Here is a 22,866-nt window from a genome sequence, read left to right on the forward strand (position 1 = left end):
AGTAAAAATCATTTAATTCTCTTTAATTGTTCATTACCTGTGTAAAAAGAGTTGGAAATCATTGATTTACGATATAACTTCTAAAAAGTTTTTTGCAGCTTTGTGTTTACTGAAGTACCAATTGATATTTCTTTTATCATGCACAATGTGACATCGTTTCTACCATAATAATGGGATTTTGTGTTACTATTTATGAAGAAAAATGATTAAAAAAGCAAATTAAAAGCCTCAAACGTTTTCTCTTTATGTGCAAAGATTTTAATGACCAGGTTCTTTCGCATCTTAACAACCTGAATGAACGTGTTGCTCTCAGCATAGACTCATTTGTGTCTGTGGTGTGAACAGGAGCAGAAAACTGCCTGAAACTGGTTCTGCCCAAGGTCTGTCGCTGTTTAAAGGAAGATATTTGTCCGCTGCATTCATGAAGTGATGGCTCTGCAGGACAGTTTATTATGTCACTCAGCTTCAGTTTGGTTTTACACATTTTTATTGAAGTATTTTAAACAAAAAAAGATATATGCACAATATACTTAAATGTAGTCAAATTCAATAAATAGGTGCTGTTTCTTATTTAACATAAAAATACATTTCACAGCTAATTGTCATCCTAAAAAATGGCTAAACTTCAGCTAATTTTACAAACACTGAACGAACATCTGGTGTGGTAGTAGCTGACAGTCATTCATATCTCATACTCTAAGCTCTAACATGCATTGACATAAGCACTTTGATAACAGTTTATCTGTTTTAAATTGTGCTCTACAAATAAAGATGACTTGACTTGACTTGACTTGACATATTCAATTCAATTTAAATATACTTTATCAATCCCAAACGGAACTTAAATGTTGCTGTAACTCGTTTTCCTTGTTTCATTAAAGAGTTGGTATAGATACTGATGGCTACAGGAAGGATCTCTTGTAAAGGTCCGCCCTGCAGCGGATCCGAAGAAACTGACTGCAGATGCTGTCCAATCAGTCCACCCAGACTCTGCTGGCCTCTTGGTTCCTCAGGGAAGCAGGATGACCCTAATGCAGGGCAGAACTCATCCCAGAGCCATGGCCACTCCTCCCAGCAGCCTGCCGAGCTCCTCATCACTGCGGACAGCCTGCTGTAGGTGTCAGTGGATGGTCCTTCTGCTGTCACGAGCCGTGTTTCCTGCTAGTTCCAGGATCTCAGTGGTCAGGTACTCAAGTGCAGCTGGCAAGTAGATGGGAATGCATCTACGGTACCTCCTTTTCAACTCATTTGAGATTTGGGGCTGTAGCTGAGATATTATTTGAGCTTTTGAGATGTTAATCAGCTGCTCCCAGTTGTAATAAACCACCTTGTTGTTATGGTTACGCATCATAATAAATGTTCAAACGTAAAAAAGTTTCAGTAAAAATCCTTCCAGCTGCACAGCATCTGACAACAGAGGAAACAATCGTCCAACAAATGTGATTTACATCCAGCAAAAGAGGAATTAAAATTTCCAATTTTTCGTGATTTCATTAGCAGTTGTCTGTAAACACATGTAAGCTGTTTTCTATAATTAATCAGATGAGTACTAAATAGTTCACAAGTCGTTTCGAACATACTGTCACCCAAAATGATAGCTTCAAAAACACTCATTAAACTGAATTGCCATGTTGATATTAATAAACATCTATAATGGGGGCATTTTCCAGCTTAAGGATGTAACATAAATGTTAAATGATGATGTGACCGCTCTTGTTGGGCGGCTGTGGCTGAGTGGTTAGAGCAGCCATCCTCCAATGCAAGAGTTGGGGGTTCGAATCCACCAGCAGTCACATGCCGAAGTGTCCCTGGGCAAGACACTGAACCCCTTGTTGCCTCCGATGTGTGTCCCATCAGTGTATGAATGTGACAAAGCTCTGATTAGTCTCTTTAGAATGATTTGTTCAATTAGCTTTGTAGATATCTAGTAGAGTGCTGTATGAATGGGTGAATGAGGACACAGATTGTAGTGTAAAGCGCTTTGAGTATCTCAATAAGATAGAAAGGCGCTATATAAGTACAGTCCATTTACCATTTACCATTTGTCATCTCCCCTGCGGAATGTTTGCGTCTCTATGTGCCTTATGTGCAGGGTGTTTTTTTCAATATCAAACTCTCTCTCCTCAGCCAAGGAGAGAGAGTTTGATAGGATGGTTTTTTTTTGCCTCCAAATCCTATACATGTGTCACTTTCATTACTTTTTGTCTGTCTAAACAGGTCTCACTTGTAAATGAGTCTTCGATGCTCAATGTGATTTATCTGTGTAAATAAAGGTTGAATGAATGTGTCTTTTGTCATTCACTACTGAAAAACAAAAAAACGGTGGTAGTTTCCTTCCATCCATCCACATCCATCCATCCATTATCTTTTACCCCCTTCTTCCTTTTCGGGCTGCGAGAACTGGTGGCAGATTTTTCAGGGATTTTTTTAAAATAACTGCATATACAGTATATGAAGCTCCTGGTTTTCACCAAATCTCAGCTTTCTTTATTTCTCTTTCTGAGCTGAGATCATTTAAAGCAACATTTAGAAGTGGTACCTTGAATGTGGTCCCTTCAAATCGTTCAGTAAGCAGACATAAACATAAAGTTTTTTCGCTGGTTGCGAAGTGATCTTTTCTGACGCTGTGTGGGAACCTGCGAGCGTTTGATTCTGTCTCAGTTGCTATGGAATTAATTATATGCTGTAGCTCGGTTAGGACGGGATAAGGAAGGGAACATTAATATCATTGTTGTGAGCTGATCATTATAATTAGTTTCACATTGCCTTTCTGCTCTGAGTGCTTTTGGGCTGTTTGGAGTTTCAGACGGCGATGATTGAATTTGTTTTGGGTTGAATTCAAAATATTAAAATGTGAAAAGCTGTATGTTAATAAGGCAATAAACAATAATTTAATGTCTCAAAAAAAAACAGGATGATAAAGATGTCATTGTCTTTGAAGAAATGTATTATACAATATTAATAATAATAATAATAAGAAGACAAAGAAGAAGAAGTAAGAATAATAGCCTCAAAGTTTTATATTATTTAAAATAATCTGATGTACTGTTAGAGCTGAACCTGTAAAACATAAATGAAGGTTTAGAAGGTAAATACTTGCCAAAGCTCATATTTTTTGTTTTCTAAAGATATTTTGGTGACAACACTTCTACAAACTTCAGATTTCCCTCAAGAAAACGATTTGTAGTCCTGTGTTACTCACTTCTTGTTTTTACTATAACTTCTCACCAAAACTAGAAACTAATTGAAGTAAACCATTTTTATGAAGCACACATCTTGTTTATTACTAATTAATAATTAGTGGTACAAACATCCTTTTACAGCCTGATGACCCACCGGCGTAAATAAATAAAAAGGTTTCCTGGTATAAGTCATTGACGATTATTCATATCATACATGTTTTATGTGTTTTAAATACTTATTTAAGAGTTCAGTAATTTGTTTTCTTTAAAAAATACTCGTATTCCATAAAAATATATTTCACAAGGGAAACATTTCAGATTAATAAAAATGGCTCATTTTACATTCTTTAATTTTGAAAATTGTTGTAATTGTTCATTCTTGCCTCCTAACTCATCTTTACTTTTTTTTTCACCCATCACCATGGAAACAAGGGGAATAATAAAGTATACAGTGTGACTTAGTCTCTTAGCAAATATCTAACGAAACACTGGAGGGATTTTAATGAAACCTTCAATAAATAATAACTTGACGCACATGTACAGCTAATTAACTTTTGGAATCGGTCCAATTCAAGATGGCAGCCACAGTTAATCCACCAAAATAAACTCTTGAACAGCAATAACTCAGTCAGTTTTACAGATGTTGAGCTAAATTTGGTGTGGTAGTAGCTGAGAGTCAACTCCAACACACACTCCAAGCACTTTCAGATCATTGGAGATCATTTACAGCACTGGCATTAACTGCTGGAGTTAATGTTTTCTGTCTGTTAGCAAAATATATGGTGGCCCTGAGGCGTAAATAAACAGCATATGAAAAAACAGAATTACATTTCAAGAAACAAAATTAAATTTGAAAAAACACAACAACATTTGAAAAACAAAATTACATTTGAACAAAACGGAATTACAGTTGAAAGAAACAGAATTAATGTAATTCAGTTTTTTAAATGTGATTCTGGCCACTTCCGCTCCCGCCACTTCCGCTCACGCCACTTCCGCTCACGCCACTTCCGCTCACGCCACTTCCGCTCCCGCCACTTCCGCTCCCGCCACTTCCGCTCCCGCCACTTCCGCTCCGCTTTGGCCACTTCCACTTTGGCCACTTCCACTTTGGCCACTTCCACTTTGGCCACTTCCACTTTGGCCACTTCTGCTTTGGCTTAATGTACATTAATTCCATTTTTTCAAATGCGGTTGTGTTTTTTCAAATTTAGTTTTGTTTTGTGAAATGTAATTCCGTTTTGTCAAATGTTGTTCATTTACACCTCAGGGCCACCATAAAAATATCTTATAAACCTGTAACTTATAGAAATAAGAAATAAATTATTGTGTTGACATCTACAGGAGGGCTGCCATAGATAATTACGTTCAGCAAACACATAAATGGATGAAATTCAATTAATTTTAAAAATATTAAACTAAACTTTGGTGTGGTAGTAACTGAGAGTCATCCTCAAATAATAATGAGTGCTAACCAGTTGCATGAGATCTTTCTTTAACTGTTCGAATGCAAGCTGGCGGACGAGTTGAGTTGCTTCCAAGTTTTCCAAGTATCGTTTTTTTAAATTTTTTTTATTCATTTTACTGATGACCCCTGGCTTTCTGCAGTTTTTTACCATTTGACCTTCACAAACCCCTCCCCCCTCCTGTCATCTCTGATGAGATTTTCCTCTTTTGCATACCCAGTTATTCAACTACCTTTTAATATTCACAGAGAATCCTCACAGTAGCTTCTTGGAAATAACTTAATTCAGACTCCAACTGGTATATAATTCTGAATCTCAAAATGCAATTAACACAGAGGCCATCCCTATTATTTCTTGGCTGAGGAGAAGGCATTTCTCTGAAATGAGAAGATTGGCTGATATGAGGAGCCATGAAGCATCCTGTGTGTATGGTGCAGTAGTTACAACGTGGGGCGTTGGAAGGAAGAGTGAGAGCTGCGTTCCTGTGGTTTGTGACTGGTCTTCTGTCCTGAAAGGTCGTGACTTTTACCGAGGACATTTTAGAGACGTCGTCAAACCATAATGCAATCGTTTGAGGTTTCTTATTATGGGTGAAAATAAAACTGGTGATTGATCCATTTTACAGCAATGGTTTAAATAAATTACTTTAATGTAAAAATGTGATATTTTATTGAACACGTTGTTTTTATTAGCTACTAAGAAAAGTCCATTTAAACCTAGAGTTGTTTCTACTTTTGTCCTATTTATTGCATCATTCCAAGAGCAACAGTGCCTTTGTGTGTGTGTGTGTGTGTGGGGGGGGGGGGGGTACGTGTGATTCTCTGTATTGTTATCAAAATATGTCATAAACCACTTAACAGATTTCCTTGAATGTGCAACTGATTGAGCTTTGAAGCCAACCCAATTCAAGATGGCCACCACAACTACCGTAATTTTCGCTGTATAAGTTGCAGCTTTTTGCATAAATTAGCATGCCTGTGTCTTATACCATGAAGCGACATATTCGGTTTTTTTTTCTCCATATATATAAAACCCAATATTTGGCTGAGATCTGACGATTTCATTCATTCTGACACGAAAAATATTTAACACTACCCTTTTCAGCCATTAGAGGGCCGTCGACTAATATGGCAAGACAAGTGTCTCAATAATACGTAAAAGTGACTATTAATGAGACACTTGGCTTGCCATATCAAGCCACTTTCGTCTCGCTCTGGAACACCTGGAGCAAACGTCAAATCAGCTGCATTTCACTGCGCCGCCCAGGAGAAATGCAGCTGATTTGACGGTCAAAGCGCATTTATTACGTAAAAGTTCAACTGAGACACACCTTTGCTATAATTTCGAGCAAACAAATAATTGTTTTTAAGTGCCAATCTTGTTAAATTCTTATGAAGTTCTCCCGCGGCCGCTATTTGGCAGCCAATTGATTTTTGGCACAACACCGGCCCACGTTTCCAGGTCGTCAGCTGTGACGCATAATAGATAATAATAATAATAATAATGTCATCACAATGTCAGCACTGTATGTTTCCATACAATGGCGTAATTAGTCTCTGCATTTAACCCATCCACCACCAGGTGGTGCAGTGGGCAGCTATTGAAAGCGCCCAGGGGGCATTTTGGGGATGAGACGTGCTGCCCAGAGACGCCACGTGATGTGTGACTTTTACGGCGAAGCAACGTATTTACGTTGTTTTCCCACTTTATCTGACATATTTGGACTGATGGGACTTATACGGCGGTGCAACCTTTACGGCGGCAAGTACGGTAAATGACATTAGTCAACACAAAATGAGCAATAAATTAGTAAATTTTACAGATATTGAGCTAAAATTTAGTCTGTTAGTCATTGAGTCCTTAACAACCCATGCTCCATGTGCTAACGGATGGTAAGGACTCCAGTTTGTTCAGTTCTGTGCCACTAATCATCCTCCTTGCAGCTCCTGAACGACAGGTGGAGCCAGTTGGACTCGACTGCAGCTGATGAACTGACAGCTGCTTACCACTATTTAAGCAGACGTCTCTCCAGAAGCCAAGGCTGGAGCATCACTTGGGTGAATGTCAGAGAATTTTTGGTCAAAGGTTATGGATGTTTTTATTTCTATGTCTGAGAACAAGAAGCCCAAGACTTAATGGAAACCATCTCCCAAGACACAATCTTATCTCTGTCCATGAACTATGTATATGTTTGGGTTAACGGAGAGCGCTTGGTGAGAAGGTTGCAGCTGGCTCCACCTCCTGAGCTCTGTGAACTCGGATGAACTGAGAAGGCTGATAGAAGGCAGCTCGAGGCAGATTCTTGAGACTGGTCTTCTTGTGTGAACATTTATCTATATTTGTAACCTGCTGTGAAAATCTGGCCTGGCAGATAAAGTGCCGGTTAAAAATCTTCTGTGAGCCTGGTTCTGCTAAAGGTTTCTTCCTCGTGAGGGAGTTTTTCCTTTCCACTGTCGCCTTCATTTTTGCTCAAGATGAGAGTTCTGTGGTGGAGTTAGTCTGCGCCTCAGATAAATAGTGTTACATTATTATTTTTATGAACGTTTTTGTTAACCTATTATTTTTATATGTGAATGTTTCTGTTCATTGCCCTGAGATAAATAAACTGTATTGACTTGAACTGAACTGAATGAACCTACAGCCTTTAACTCTGGGATTTTGAGCGAGCTCTAACAGACCAAGTTTTGTGTATTTTTTAAAGTAGCACTTACCTCCTGAGCTTCTTGCCTGATTACTTGGATCTCCTGGTCTTCCAAAGAAGCCTGCCTCAGGGATCTGAGTCTCCAGGCTTCGGTCATCCTTGGTCTCTGTTTCGTTTAAGAATCCTCCTCTCATCCCCTCTACACCTAAAAGAGACTAGATGCAGAGCCTTTCCTTCTGTCTGACAGTATTCTGATCTGATTTATTCTCAACTATTCATCTTATTTTCTTCAGATTTCTGCTTCCTGTTTCCTGTTTGTAAATAAATAAAACAATTACCTTTTGTACTCTGTGTCCTTGAATTGTTTTCGGATGCTCAACTCCGGGTTTTTTAATGCATCTTTGTTCTGATCATCATTGCCGATACAGATCATGCAAAAATATTACATGAGCCTGTGCATAAGGTTTATTTTTCAAGGTTTGCCCACAATCAATACCACTGTTATTTCTCAACACAAGATAATCGTGGTGTAAAAAGATCTGCCATAAAATGTGGTGCGTGACAGCAGACATTGTTACTTGTCAAAGAAAAGCACTGTTCTTATTCCTCCTGTGAATTTGACCTCAAGACCTACAGATAAACCTGAAAAAGACAAAGCTTTAGTAATTCAGTGTGTGTTTTCAATGGCGTTAAGTCAAAATGCAAATCAGACAGACGTTCAGATTTTCTCAGACATTGATTAAATTAAAAATTCTGATCTATGACATGCCCTAACTTTTTGTCAGGCATTTTGTTCTGTTGGGTAAAAAGAAACAAGAACAAACATTCACATTAAACAGAATCAAGTCCTTTTGTCAACTGCTGTTTTCTGAAAAAGTACAGTCTTGCCTGAGCATCAAAATATCTCTAACGTAATTGTGGAAATGTAATGTATAGTAGTCCCTCGTCACTGCAGTTTGTTTATCGTGGACTCGCTCTATCGCATTTTTATTTATTTATTACTGTACATGTACATAATATTCCCACCCACTCCCAGCCAAAAAATGGGCAGCCATTTTGTAGTTTTCTTTCATTAAGCCTTCACGGTTTTGCCAGTCTAAAGAACTACGTTACCCAAAAGCCAGTTCACTTCCTGGAAGTCAACACTGCTCTTCCAGCCACTGCTTTCTTCAAATGGAGGGACAGTTTTGCAGCAAAGTCAGAAGTTCTGTAAGTTCTGGCAGGAAAATCACAAATAATCCTGAAAATGAACTCATCCTTCAAGTTGTATCTTCACTGCTGAGTAGCTGCAGTTGATCCAGAATCAGTGTGACCCGATTCCTGGGAGCTACAGACGGCTGCAAGGTTCAGTCAGGTTCTGGTCATGCGGTGCTGGTCCGGACCAGGCCACTGAGGTGGATTGAATCCTGGACAGCAGCATGCGTTCATCAAGCTGGATGGAGCGGTGGGCTTCAGTCATGCTGTGCCGGGACTTTTTTCATCTACGGGGTCGGACCGGAACTGAGCTGTTGCTATTCTGCAGAGCCTGATAAGTAAAAATGTGTAGCTAATTTGCATACAAGTACTGTATGTTGATAAAATTAGAAGGTTTATGAGTTTAGAGGACTGATTGGTGGGCTTCATCGCTGCAGGATAGGTCTGCAGAAACGAACCAAGTTGGAATAAATAGAGTTGGACCGGAACCAGAGCTGCTGCTGTTCTGCAGAGCTAGTAAGTACAATTTCGTAACAAATGTTAAAATGACATACTGTAGGTTTAAGCGTTTAGAACATTCCAAGAGTATGGGAAGGGTTTCCAACGTCTCAATATAAAGTTTAATGTATTTGAACTTGAACTACTGTATCCCTACTTGGTGGTTTTCCACTTATCGTGGGGCTTCAGGACACAGCTCCCCCACGATAAACAAGGGACCACTGTAAACCTTTAATAACTTTATCTCAAATAAACAAATATGAACAATCTTGAATTAAATGGGCATATTTCTTCCTGACATAATAAATAAACTTGTTCTAATATTCATGAGATTGGACTTGATGGAGAGTCATCTCCCTGCTGGTTATATTGAGGTTTTGAACTTCAGGATTTAATGATTTATCAGTTTAATCTGAAGTCGAGGTGTATATTCTTTTTCTCACAGTCCAAGGTCAGACATTAATAGCTGTCTATCTTGGTGTAAACCATTAAAGCTCAGTCTGTTTTTGATAACAAACTATGCATTCCACAAAATAACCAGTTCTTTACATCTTTAATCTCCTATTCTCTGCAACATTTGCTTGTCATTAAAAAGTAGAGGTAGATATCACCAGATTACAATGATTTGAAATGTTTAGAGCAACAATTACTGGAAATTATACTTTTTTCACTCGGGTGTTGCAAATATTTTCTTTAAATTTAAACCTGAACAATCCAGGCCTAAAATCCGTTCACCCAAATGTCCAATATATTCTATCGAAAGTGAAACATGTTCCTGTTGAATGTTTGAAGTCCACTGGACCCCAGTGGAGTCAAGTGAATAAAATATCCCCCAAATTCACATTCACTTGAACTTTTTGGATAGATATGTTTAGACAAGTCAGCCATAAATACCATTAAAGCTGTGGTTAAATGTGTCAAACAGAAAACTCCAACTGGAAACTTTACATCCATTCAAATAGGTTTTCTAAGAGAGACTTCCACTGAGTGTGTAGCCACATTCTGTGTGAATGTTTGCAAGTGCAAATATCTGTTCATCACGCATACTGTTCAGTTTAAAGCTGGATGTTTAACATTATGGAAGCAAAACCGTTGTTTCATATCCTTTTAGTAGCAGTTAAACTATCATCATAAATAACCCCAGTGCTTGAAAAAATGTGTAAACTGAGTGGACTGAAGTGATAAATTGTTTTATTTCATGCTGCAGGCACAAATTGCATTTTAGACTCACACAAATCATTTTATTTTGTTAAGCAGTGGCTATGTTCTTTCCTGGTAATTAAAACAGATGTTACTTTGCCCTTAATCATAATATCAGGATGATGAATCTTGTGTCAAATACCTGAGAGTTTTGACCCTCTGGTAACATTTTGAGTTAATAACTTTGACCTTTGGGTTTGACCGAAGCGGGGGTTGTTTTATAATGAATGTCACAAAACTGGTAAAGAATCTGGTGTCAAAGAAAAGAGTACACAGAAGTACTGGATGTGATGAACTCGTCACTTTTAGTGTCTAAAAGTCTTAAATGCTTGTCTTATAAACATTTAAATGACTTCAAATCAAAGTCATTTAGTCAAAAAACAAGAAATGGCTGGTTTAGTTAAAGAACGTAAGACTAAAATGTTTAAATTTTTTATAAAAAGTTTAATAAGTTGGTCAAATATCACTAAATGCATTTTCTGCAAAAAGGCATTGTGAAAGAGTACTGAAAGACTTTACTGCTGAGGAAGCAAAAACTGAGCTGCTAACGTTAAAACAAGCAAAGCCGAGGCTAAAAGCAGCAGAACCTAAGCTAAAAGTAGCATAAGCATGATAAGCTAAAAATGCTCGAACAGTGACTAAACTTAAAAAGGTTGCTAAAGTTTGCTAAACATGTGCAACAGCTCAACTTATCAAAACAGTAGTTAATCTAAAATGTGCAAATCAGAAGCCAAAATTGTAGCTAAAACTTTAAAGAGATGCCATAGTTAAATTATTAAAATATTAAATAAAGTTGTTTAAAAATCAGTCTTAAAGGTAATAAATGCTAGAAAGGAAGCTAAAGACTAAAAAGGCGTAAAAGGTAAGTAAAAACAAAAAAGTGGCAGAAAAGTAGCTAAAAGTGGCAGAAGAGTAGCTAAAAGTGGCTAAAAGTGGCAGAAATATGGCTCAAGTGTCAAAAGAAGACAAGAATAGAGCAAGAATGCTTAAACAGATTTCCACCACAATATAACGTTGAAGAGATCTTAACTTTTTTAAATTAGAAATTTAGTTTTAACACACACATACACACCACACACACAAACAAATAATAGTTTAGCATTCGCATGACTATCCTTAAATATTTACTTTTTAACTGAGCCATAAATCAGCAATACATACGTTTTATTTTCATCAACTTGATTTTAATTTTTTTTTGGACAAAGAAAATAAAAAAGCTATTGAACGTGAACAGATGAGCTCGCAGTGCGCAACATTCATGTTCGTACATTTTGTTTGATGGCACTGGGGAGGGATCTGTCGGGCACCCGTCCTGTTGCTTCAGCGTGCGAACATCCAAATGCACTGAAGCCTCTGAGCAAATTTCAGTTTTCAGAATCTATGATGAAAAAGCCAGAGCAGCAAAGAAAAATACATCTTACATAATCTTTTTGCATGATGCCCCTCATTCGGCTCTTTATTTCTTTCGCCCACCTGAGCAGTGGTCCAGCAGCTTAAGAAGGATTCAAACTAAGTAAAAAAAGCTGTAAGTATTAGATGAGAACCATCAGAAGAGCTGCAGGAATTCTTTAACTGTGAGGAAAAGAGCTTCAGTGCTTTATAAAACATCTAATTGCATTTTCACATGTTCCGTGCACCTGATTCATTTCTGAAGATCAAACAAAACTATCTGTCAGGGAAGGATTTAAAACCATCTGCACCCCTGGGGAGCTACGCAAATAAACTGATTTTACACAGAAATTACAAATATAGTAACTATTTGTGTTTGTGCATTGCCTTAATAATACAAAATGTATCAAATCTCACAGCGCACGTCACCGATTAGCTTTGAAAAGTAATACAAAGTGACAATCTGACAAAAAGCAGAATGTACTCGGTTCAAAAATGATAAAGTTTGTGTGGAAGGTTATGATATGGAGCTGCTCCTGCACGTCTAGAGTATTCTGAGATTTTAAAAGCTGAACAAACTGGCCCATCAAAAATGGGTAAATAAATAAATGTCAAAATTACCTGCCATATATCGCTGACGCATCAGCAAATTTTTGAACTGCCCTAAAGAAAAAAAAATTAATATCTGAGTTTTTTTTCTTTAATGAATTGCAAAGATAAAATTTAATAGAACTATAAATAACTGTCATGTACATGAGGTACATGCTCAATACTTAAGGTGTAATTTACGAGGTACTTACTGAGTAGTTACTCTAAGTACTGGGCTGGATTGAAATGATAGATTAAACAATAACATTTCTGCTTGTGTCACACACATGACCAAGAACAGACTAAACTTTTGGCACATTGTACATTCAAAGGAAATGGTACAAGTCCAATATTACACAAGATGGTTGTTGTGAGGGTTTTACAAACTATACTCAGAATAAAGTTTATTTTTATGAGTTGTCGTAGTCATTATCTTCAAATTAATTCCTGCCTCCTCAGCTGTACAAAAGAATATTCGTAACAAATCTTGAACGGTTGTCATCTCAAACATCTTATTCAACATTAGTGTCATCTCACATGACGTCTGAGAAGGTGCAAATGGTTTGTGAAGGACTTCTCTATTGATTGTAAGGAGTGGCCACCCCTGGCCACCCCTTGGTTCCGCCCCTGCCACAGCGCAGCGTCGTGATGCGTTCTGCTCGAGTCCCCATGAATCCCAAGATGTTGTTCAGTGTTGTTTTCGTCACAAATGAAGGAAGCTCCAAAGATTAATCTCTCAGCTGCTCGATTTCTTCCCGCTTCATTTGTTGTTGTGAAGGGCAAAGTTGACAGCTTGGGCCAACGTTAAAATCCATCACGCGGCACAAACGGATCAATCCAGAACCCGTTCAGCTGCAGAGACAGTGACTCGTAAAGGAGTATGGATCTGCTGTCATGTGCTGAATTTGTGCCCTTCTGCTTTTGTCCACTTTTAGTGTATATGAAGTAAACGCTTAGTTCTTTCTTAATCTACCTCGATAAATTTCACCTGTTGCAAATTTACTTTTCTTTTATATACAGACTCGTGTTAGATGTTCTATTATACAAAGAAAAAAATACTGCTTTGCCATTATTTGTTAATCTCTTACACTATTTATTAATTGTGACACTTTCTTTTAATTTCCTTCTATATATTTAATCCGTTTAAAGCCTCTTAAATTTGACTTCTTTGAAATTAAACACATCACCACTAATCTGTCATTATTGTCGTGCAAACAGAAAACAATCATGAATGCTCTCACATTCATCAGTATGACAAGATTTAATTTAAAAAAATGAATTATTGAAGTTTGTTTATTGCTTTTCTGACATAATTTAGTTATTTTGCATAAAACAGATATCAAGTCGTTAAAAAAATCAACAATTTGTATGATACACTGGTTGTCCGGTCAATTATTTTGCAGCTAAAAATAATGTTTTTTTTTTATTATCTGAAATTAAAATTTTCGTTTGTTTTGTTTTTAGACTAAGTCAGGATTTTATTATCTAATTATGTCAGGGTGGAGGATCGTTGTGGAAGCAAGAATGCAAGCTGGAGACGAGGAGCTCAAAGAAATACTTAATTATTAATTAAATAAATAAATAAAATGCTGTTGTGGCAGCCAAAACTCATTTACAGGAAAACGCATGTACTCAAGTCAACTTTATTTATAAAGCACATTTAAAACAGCAGTTGTTACCGAAGTGCTTAACGATAGAAATCAGTGGAGTGTAAACTGGTACAACAAGGATACGCCTAATGCTCGACTGAGGAGCAAACAGAAAGACAAAACATTTAAAGGAATCCTAATAAACACAATATCGAACACCCGGTGAGTAAACAATGGTGTGGACGGGACGGGAGCAGCACAGCAGAACAGAAGCAAATGCAGGGAACACAGGTAGATAACAATAAACAGTAATTACAAAAACCTTCAACCTAAACGCAAAAGACGACTAATAATCCTGATAAATTACTGTTGCATGGTGGGTTGATGGTGCAATCTGTGTCTAATCTTTAGCAAATCTTGTGCAAGTTAAATAAAAAAAAAAGATCCTTGTCTGGTAAAAAAAAATACCACCTTTCTGGCATTTGTTTACATGTTTATTCTTTTCATGATTTGCTTTTGGATTTTGTTTCTTTTCAATATTTTCTCTGACTTTTGATGTTTTTGTTCATTCGGTCTCTTCAGGTAGGATTCAAACTGTGAATTTTATCGGACGTTCATGTAAGGGATTCAACTATTTTTATTTCAGACCTGCTCTTGTACCTTGAATACATCTTGCTAACATGACAGTATTAATAGGTTAACCCATAAGCAACCTGGCAACAAGCAGACCACACACATAGGTGAAGTGAATAGTGCTTTTATTAACAAGTGGGTGATTCTACACTTGTTAATAAAAAGTTTGGTTTGCATTGCCAGTAGTAAGTCGGATCACTTCAGGGTGGGAGTTGGACTCCGCCAGGGCTGCCCGTTGTCACCGATTCCGTTCATAACTTTTATGGACAGAATTTCTCGGTGCAGCCAGGGGGCGGAGGGTTTCCGGTTCGGTGGCCTCAGGATTCCATGTCTGCTCTTTGCAGATGATGTGGTCCCTGTTGGAGTCATCGTGCCGTGATCTTCAGCTCTCATTGGAGCGGTTCACAGCCGAGTGTGAAGCAGCTGGGATGAGAATCAGCACCTCCAAATCTGAGGCCATGGTCCTCAACTGGAAAAGTGTAGATTGCTCTATTTGGGTCGAGGGTGAGGTTCTGCCTTAAGTGGAGGAGTTCAACTATCTTGGGGTTTTGTTCATGAGTGAGGGAAGAATGAAGCATGAGATTGACAGAAGGATTGGTGCAGCATCTGCAGTATTGAGGACTCTGTACCGGTCCGTTGTGGTGAAAAGAGAGCTGAGCTGTAAGGCAAAGCTCTCTGTTTCTCTGTCTACGTTCCTACCCTCACTTATGGTCACGAACTCTGGGTAGTTACCGAAAAAATGAGATCGTGGATACAGGCGTTTGAAATGAATTTCCTCCACAGGTTAGCTGGACTCTCCCTTAGAGATAGGGTGAGAAGTTCAGTTATCAGGAGAGAATCGGAGTAGAACCGCTGCTCCTCCACGTTGAGAGGAGCCAGTTGAGGTGGTTTGGGCATCTGATAAGGATGCCCCCTGGGCCCCTTCCTAGAGAGGTGCTTCGGGCATGTCCAACTGGGAGGAGTTCCCGGGGAAGACCCAGGACACACTGGAGAGATTGTTTTTTGGTTGCCCTGGGAACGCCTTGGAATCCTCCCAGAAGAGGTGGCTGTGGAGAGAGATGTCTGGGCCTCCCTGCTCAAGATATGATAATGATGAGTTTCTATATTCACAGAATAAGGATAATATTAAAGTTCATGCTCAATAATCCAGATAAAATATCCAACAAAATTAAGTCGGGTCCTCTGGACAATTTCTTTATGTTGATACGTTTCGTCTTTCATCTAAAAGACTTCATCAGTCCGGTCAAGGAGAATCTTTATGTAGGAGAGGTCTTACTTTGTCCTTTGTGTTTCACAGACTTGAACTGGACCAGACGTTTTCCAGGAGAACCACAATGGAGTCCGGTGAGTGCAGGTGGCGAGAGAGTGGCAGGTTGGACCCAAAGGCTGTTATATTTCTTCTAGGGCTGGAGATCATTGGATGAATGCCCAGGTGACTATGGGAGGTTACCAAGAGGAAGACCTTGGAAAAGCTGTCAAGAAAACTCTCAATGAGGGGAGACCAGGGAGGTGCAAGGAAAAACAAGGTGAGGTCTGAATGAGTCTTGCTCAGGCTGTTCCACGTAATGTTCCAGTGGAGAGACAGTGAACCACAGAGCCTTAAATACAAGATCTCATCAGCCAAGATCAGGAGCAGCTGGTGGTTGTTAGAATCACCCTGCCACTCTGAAAGGAGTGGTTGGTGCTCATAACATATTGACTCCTAAACTTGTTCTTGTTTTATTACATTTTGGTATCACTATACAACAAGGGTATCCTTACAAATTACTAATAGTTGTTAATAATGCAGTCATTAGACTGTAAACACCTACTAAAGCACTGACAAGTCATTATATTCCATCTTGTAAAAAGAACAAATGTCCCTCCCAGTAGTGAACTTTACATTCTAACTCACGTTCTTTAAAATGTTGGTTCTAATTATCAAACATCCATCAGTAGTAAGCGCTGTGAGCACAACGTTTGTTTTAGCAAACTTAAAAAGAAAGTAAGCTAAGAAACTGCCAAAACATTTATTGTCATCGATAAAAGCACAGTGCTTGATCTTGCCAAATAGAATTTTTTTTTTTGGTGCCTAAAGACAATCTAAAATAAAATATGAAACAATGTTGTTGCCCTTTTTCCTGAGTGAGCTCTTTGACACATTTAGCTGCGGTAAAAGTTGTTTTACATCTGTGTGTCCCTTACATCGGTGGCATAGAAAAGGACCTCAGTAAGTTGCTATCCATCCATCCATCCATCCATCCATTTTCTTCTGCTTATCCGGGGTCGGGTCGTGGGGGTAGCAGCCTAAGTAGGGAGGCCCAGACTTCCCTCTCCCCAGCCACTTGGTTGCTAGTTGCTATCCATCATAGACGATGTTGACCATCCTCTGCACGGTGCCATTATGAAGCAGAGAAGCTTCTTCAGCAGTAGACTGCTCTCCCAGCCCTGCTCCACAAAGAGATTCAGGAAACCCTTTGTCCCTCAGGACATCAGACTGTTCTACTCCTCCCCGTACAGTAAAAATAGAGCCTTGTAATTCTGCGGTACCCCGGACACTTATGTATGTGTATGTTTGTGTATATATACATGTACATATATGCATATGTATATACATGTTTGTAGACTACTTCCTCAGGCGGCTGAGGTGAGCTGGCCTGGGAAGCTCAGTCCTCACCTCCTTCTACAGGTGTGCAGTGGAGAGCATCCTGTGCTCCAGCATCAACGTGTGGCATGGAGGCTGCACAGCTGCAGAAAGAAAAGCTTTGCAGAGAGTGGTGAAGGCTGCACAGAAGATGTTGGAGTCAGCCTCCCCACCATCACAGACATCTACACCTCCAGATGCAGGAAGAGCCACCTGCATCATGAAGGACCCCACTCACCCAGCACACACACTTTTTGCCCCGCTCCCCTCAGGAAGGAGGTTGAGGAGCATTAAGTGTGGAAACATTAGGCTGAGGAACAGCTTCTACCCTGAGGCTGTTGGACTCATGAATCTCTAACCAGAATAATCACAGTGAAAAAATCACATAATGTTGCTGCTGATCTGTTTCATGTCGCTGCTGATCTGTTTCATGTTGATGTGTTTGTGTGTGCTCATCTGTTCACACAGACTCGTGTTCGTGCTGCTGTTTGGTGTAATGTTTTCATGCTACTAGTGCTTAGTGTATATTTAGATGTTGTTTTTCTTAGTTCATACCTTAGCTCTTATTACAGTTTTCTTTTACATTTTATTGTTGGATGTAACTGGAACCCAGTGTACACAATTTTGTTCCACCACATGGGATGCGAATGACAAATAAAGAACCTTGAATCCTTGAATGTATACATGCTTAGATGTGTATGTATACATGTATAACTGTATAGATTAATCATGTCTACCAGCATGTGCATATCGTCTTTTTCCAAACTTGTGTATTCTGCTTCTTTTTTGTCTGTCTGTCCGTCCGTCCGTCTGTCCGTCACTGGACCAAACATCTTGAGCTGTCACTCATTCAGACTGAATTAAAGCAGCTGAGACGTTAAAACAACAAGTTGAACCCGCTCGACAAAATTTACTGTCTTTAACTTTCAAATACAGAATCCCATCACTCTGTATTCTTTTAATAGGCACTCTGTGCTCAGATAGATAATAAACTGTCTTCTGTCCACAAGAGAAAAAATCCTCAGTGTGCTTCTGTAGACAGTTATTCGCATCTTATCCAGGAGTTCTTCTGCAGCAGATAAGGCCAGGCTCTCCTCCAACAGAACCTCCAGAGTTAAAACACCATCAGCCCTGCTGGCTGTATGGAAATACCAGTGATGAGACGGGAAATCACTGCTTCGCCTGGTTTCCAACATATCTGAAAGAGTTTTCGTTTGATCTCTACCCTTTCCTTTTGCACAAAAAGTATGCTTCAGAGACACAGTTCTGTAGAAACACCATCGTCTGGTAACTCCTCCATGAATAAATGAAACAAAGATAGTTTGGATCTGCTGAATTACAAGCAGAGATTTAGACCTCCTCAGGTTGTACACCCTTGGTGTCTCTTTTTTGGCTTTTTCTGTCCTTCATCATTTTTTATGCCAAATACTCCAACATTCTCGATCAATGATTCAAACTCCTGCTCACCTCGGGTGCTCAAGTGAAGTGTGACACCTCCATCAGTCAGCTTTGCTTCACAAGCACATCAGACGTTCAGAGATACAGACCTCTAGCATGAAACACTTCAGTGGAAAAGTGATGAAAAGGAACTCAAATGTTTCCAAAGTGTCAAGCTCTGACGTTTAACTGCTGCAGCCGAGCAAACAAGTTATGATCAGGATAATGTAAGACCTAACAAGAACGAATATCACCCGCCACCTTTTTATTGCATTTATAAACTAAAACTGTTGTACTCTGAGAAAATACTACAACACCAGATTTTCACTAATATCTGTAAAGTTGAGTTATAGACATTTTTGTGTAGCTAAGGTTGATCAGCAGAAGTGCCCATGGGTTGACCCAAAATGTTAATGGGTTGTAATATTGCATTAAGTGATGTATGTATGTCTGAGTGAGTATCCACTGGTTTATTAGAAATTTTGCTAACAGATTTTTAAATGTTATTGCCAAAGTTTAAAGATTTAAAGTAGCAAAGTAGCACTTTGAGGATGCTTGGGTGATGCTAATAGTGTACACGCTACTACCACATCAAGGCGGGACGGTGCTGCAGTTGATAGAGCTGTTACCTCTCAGCGAGAAGGTCGCTGATTCAAATCCCGGCTGAGGAGCTTTGTGGGTGGAGTTTGCATCTTCTCTCTGTGTGTGGGGGGTTTTTCTCTGGGTACTCCAGTTTCTTCCAACAGACCAAAAACATGCATGTTAGGCTAAATGGTAACTTTAAATTGTCTCTATAGGTGTGAGTGAGTGAGAGAGTGAATGGTTGTTTGTCTCTGTGTGTCTCTGTGATGTACTGGAGACATGTCCAGGGTGTCTCTCGCCTCTCGCACAGTGACTGCTGGGCATTGGCACTATGTGACCCGAAAACGAAGAAGCGAGTAAAAGATGATGGATGGATGGATGAATATTACCACATCAAATCAATAGAAAACAGGTGATTCGTAGCCATTTTGGGGTTTTGTTAATGTCAGTTTGTTGTGGCAGCTGTTCAGGAGATATTTTACTAACAAACAAGCACAACTGACTAATAGTTATTGGCAAAGTTTTAAGAATAGACTGTGTGGGTTCATGTGACGCAAAAGGCTCTTTGCTACAAATTCACCAAATTTTAGCTTAACTTCAGTAACATTCAATCAAACTACTTTACAAGTACAAACTAAAAGTATCATAATTTTTGCTGTATAAGTCACAGTTTTTTGCATAAATTAGCATGCCTGCGACTTAGACAGTAAAGTGATGCATTTGTTTTTTTCCCGCACATATTTATAACCCAATTTCTGGCTAAGATCTGACGATTTCATTCATTCTGACATGGAAATTATTGAACACTACCATTTTCAGCCACTAGAGGGCCCTCGACTAATATGGCAAACCAAGTGTCTCATTAATAGGTAAAATTAGCTATTAATGAGACACTTGGCTTGCCATACAAAGCCACCCTCGTCTCGCTCCGTAACTCCTGGAGCAAATGTCAAATCAGCTGCATTTCACTGCGCCGCCCAGGCGAAATGCAGCTGATTTCACCATTAAAGTTCATTTATTAAGAAAAAGTTACACTGAGATACACTTTTGCTATAATTTCGAGCAAACAAATAATTGTTTTTAAGTGTTAATCTTGTTAACTTCTTGATGAAATCCTCCCGTGCACGCTCCTACGGCCGCCATTTGGCAGCCAATAGATTTATGGCACAACACCAGCCCACATTTCCGAGTTGTCAGCGGTGACGTGTAACAACCGCAACACATCTGTGGTGACCAGGGGTTGAATCGATTAGTCAACTAGTCAATTCAGGAGATCTCTCGAGTTTTTATATTTCACGTCAACTAGTCACAGTCGCCCCCCCCCCCCAGCCCTATGCCACCCAATCCATGATTAAATAAAATAAAACTAAAAACAGCAGGGCGGTTGTCATTTCTAACATGGCCACGCCAATTTATTTTGTAAATAATAAATGAGGATTTAAAAAAATATATATATTTTAGCTTCTTGAGTTCCTATGACATCATCAACTAGTCGACATCGACTAGACTATTATTATGTTAATGTTAACTTTTTTTTTTAAATGTAGTCGTTCAACTCCTAGCGGTGACGCATAATAGATGCAACATATTTATTTTTATTGTTTTCCACTTTATTATAAATATTTGGACTGATGTGACTTATTCGGTTGTGTGACATGTACGGCGGCCAGTACGGTAAGCGACATCTGGAACTCTTTATTTTTCTCATATTAAATTTTACCCATCCAAGAATTTCACTTCAAGTGATTTTACTAATCTTTAGTCCTAAAGCTTAAAATAAAATATTTGCAGAGTATCAGACACATTTAACCCCCCCCCCCCCCCCCACACACACACACACACACACACAAATTATTAGGTGGCAGAATGAGTTTATTTGGAACTCAGAATTGCTCAGAAATGCCATTCAAGTGTTTATTTTTCCAGCAAGTTTGTAACGATTAATTTCCAAATGGTGTTAATCTGCTGCAGATGTTCTGCTCAGCTCTTTGCCACTGGTCAGGATTGTTTAATGCAGAGCCAGAGGACGTCGCAATCACAGGGGTGTGCGGTGGGGAATGTTAATGTGGCGTTTACAGCGCCACAGTTTGTGGGGTTTGTAATCATCAAAGCACGAGCGTTAAATCAAAATACCCGTCAAGGTAATTCATTTCAAAGATAAAGTTTGGAAAAAGAGGGGAATAAATGCATCAAGTGTGTGTGTGGGGTGGGGGTGGGGGGTGGGGGGGGTGCAGCCAAACAAACTGCAGCACACACAAAGCTGCTGCTTTAGACTCTGGTGAAACTAATCCTGTTACAGTGTCTGGAAATGTCTCCTCTTGCAGCTGTAACCTTGATTCTGCTGAGACTGACTCACCACGGTTACAAAGCCAGTGGTGGTGGTGTTCTTTCTTTCTTTCTTTCTTTCTTTCTTTTCTTCTCTTTCTTTTTTCTTTGTCCTTTTATTTTATCTTCAACTGGCATGTGGCTCTTGTCACTAGGATTTCTTATCAATGGCTGACCAGAACCCCACATTCTATAACCCCCCCAATACCACCCAAATGAAAGTGGACACACATGTCTACATCACACACACACACATAGATAGTGACTGTCAGTGTGAGAGGCTGTGGTGAGAAAATAAGGAGAATTTGGTGTTTTAAGGTTGTCGGCTCACTTCAGGATGAGCTGCAGTTAAAAAAAAAAAAAAAAAGAAAACAGCCATGAAGCCGCATGTTAAAAATAACTGATTTTATGATTTATTTATTTATAGTGCACAGATCAACACAAAAATCATCACTCAATGAGAACACACAAAGATGGCAATACACATCATATCGTACAATCAATTTTTTGTCCCCAATACAATTTGAGTCATTATAAAATAAAGTTTTTTTGATTCCACGTCTCATTTAGATAATTAGCTTTTTTAAGAGACAAAGTTTAACAGTTATGGTGACACAGGTGTTCAGATTTGTGCTACCCTTCAGGTAACTGCATGAGGGGCGTGGTCACATGTTACTTGGCTGATCTGGGTCGTGGCAGCAGGTTATCAGGTTTTCTTGTAAACTTTTCTGTTGACTGTCACTTTTTTGATCAACACTTTTATCATTTTCAGTCATACAAGTGATGTAAATCATCCATCCATCCATTATCTTTTACCTGCTTCTTCCATTTTGGGTCACGGGGGTCGCCGGTGCCCATGTCCAGCAATCACTGTGCGAGGGGCGGGGTACACCCTGGACAGGTCTCCAGTCCATCACAGGGACACATAGAGACAAACGAGACATCACTCTCTCACTCGCACCTAGGGATAATTTAGAGTTACCATTCAGTCTAACATGCATGTTTTTGGTCTGTGGGAGGAAACTGGAGTACCCGGAGAAAACCCACGCATGCACGGAGAGAACATGCAAACTCCACCCAGAAAGGCCCCCAGGCCGGGATTTGAACCAGGGTGACCTGCTCACTAAGAGGCAGCAGCTCTACCAACTGCGCCACCGTGCTGCCCGTTTCTCAAGTTGTTAATTTTAAAATGAATCATTACCAAATGAGGAAATGAGTACGTTTCTGCCGCTGACCAAACAGTGGTTTGTGGAAGTCAAAAAGACTTTTAACGTGTGTATCATTTACACACTGTCTAATTTTCTGTGATGAGGACAGACTCTGTGTTAATGTGGAAAAAAAATCATTTTTTTATCCCCTTGTTGCTTTTTTAATTTATGTAAAATGTTTCGTTTTTGAGGGGGATGTGACGTAAACAAAAAGCGCTTGTTGTCACTTCAGAAACGGTCCCTTTTTCCTCTCATCACCTTGAAAATGTCTTCTCTCACAAAACTAAACAGATAACACAAAGGCTTCTTCT

The sequence above is a fragment of the Nematolebias whitei genome, chromosome 8, assembly GCF_014905685.2.
Source record: "Nematolebias whitei isolate Nwh7 chromosome 8, NemWhi1, whole genome shotgun sequence".
Lineage (NCBI taxonomy): Eukaryota > Metazoa > Chordata > Actinopteri > Cyprinodontiformes > Rivulidae > Nematolebias > Nematolebias whitei.